Raw genomic sequence first — 1,693 nt, 5'->3', positions numbered from 1 at the left:
AATATAATTGAAAAGGCAAATCTACCAGTGCAATGTTAGTTAAAAAATAAACTGCATTCTTTTTGCAATGTATGCTTGCTGTATGTATTCCTCAGATTAGTATTGATAATTACTGATGACTATACTCTTTTCCCTTGGGTATCTTCAGTTGGATTTTTCTTATTTTCACATCTCTGCATGGCAGAAATCTGAAGTCAATAATGGGAAATCATATAACAGTGACAGTGTTTATTCTCCTAGGATTGACAGATGATCCACATTAGAATATTGTACTTTTTCTCTTTCTGTTTTTCACTTACATATTAAGTGTTGCTGGTAACTTGACTATCATCCTCCTCACCTTGTTGGACTCCCATCTCAACACTCCCATATATTTCTTCCTTTGGAATTTTTCCCTCCTAGAAATTTCCTATACAACAGTCTGCATTCCTAAATTTCTGGTTACTATTGCAACTGGGGACAAAACTATTACCTATGGTTGTTGTGCTGTGCAGTTATTTCTTGCTTTCCTTCTTGGGGCATCTGAATTTTACCTTCTGGCTGCCATGTCCTATGATCATTATGTTGCCATTTGTAAGCCCCTGCATTACACAACCATCATGAGCCCCAAAGTGTGCACCCAACTTGTTCTTAGTTCTTGTATATCTAGTTTCCTGATCTTCTTCCCAGCTCTTATTTTAGTTTCTGAACTAGATTTGTGTGCCTCCAATGTCATTGACTATTTCTATTGTGATAATCTTCCCATGTTGCACATCTCCTGTACAGACACACAGTTCCTTGAGATCTTCAGTTTTACTTTAGATTTAGTGACACTCTTAGTTACTTTAGCATTAGCCATTGTATCATACACCCATATTGCCCTGACAATTCTGAAAATTCCATGTGCTAGTCAGAGAAAAAAGGCTTTTTACACCTGTTCCTCTCACATGATTGTTCTCTCCCTCTCTTATGGCAGTTGCATTTTTTGTCTACATTAAACCCTCAGCTAATGAGAGAATGTCTTCAAGCAAGGGAATATCCTTACTCAATACTTCAATTGCACCTGTATTAAACCCTTTTATTTATACCCTAAGGAATCAGCAAGTGAGGCAAGCCTTTAAGGTTGCAATCCAGAGAAACATTCTTTGTTCAAACAAATAAAATGTGATTTATATTTGTAAAAAACAAAGAGAAATAATGAATGAAAAGTCAAATGGAAAAAAAGGTCTTGGTTTGCTTTCATGGGTCATGTTTTTCCTGTTATTGATATCTTTGTTCCTATTATTTAATTTCTCCCATTTTATCTCTACTCTTTTTGAAACTGTTTCCTTTGTTTCCTTTTTCTCATGAAGATTTTTTCAAATCATATCTTCTCTGTATTTCTGAAAAACATGGAATTCTGAGCAGTGACATATCCACATTTATCTAAATAATATATCATTTTACCAGTATAAATCATCGCATTATAATCAAGTTCATATATAGTGAAATATGGAGTGGTGATATTTTATGACCTCCAAAGAAATTGTTTTTATTCATTTTCCCTTTCATTATTTAGTTTTTCTTTTATATTTCTATTCTTCTCCAATAATATAAAAGTGAAACTCTACAAATAAAATATCATTATTTATCATAGTAAGATAACAAAAATAAAAATAAAAGTTTTACCCTTTCAGTAGCTCAGCAAAACATAAATCCAGTAAAAGTTTTTCTC

General features: G+C 33.1%; 1 pseudogene; it reads left to right on the top strand.

Moving 5' to 3' along the window:
• The first annotated feature begins 200 nt into the window (after positions 1–200).
• LOC141511658 (olfactory receptor 6C74-like) lies at positions 201–1,140 on the top strand (annotated as a pseudogene).
• The last annotated feature ends 553 nt before the right edge of the window (positions 1,141–1,693 follow it).

This window comes from Macrotis lagotis, chromosome 2, assembly GCF_037893015.1.
Source record: "Macrotis lagotis isolate mMagLag1 chromosome 2, bilby.v1.9.chrom.fasta, whole genome shotgun sequence".
In the NCBI taxonomy this organism is placed as follows: Eukaryota; Metazoa; Chordata; class Mammalia; order Peramelemorphia; family Peramelidae; genus Macrotis; species Macrotis lagotis.
This window is presented reverse-complemented; position numbering and strand designations above follow the sequence as displayed.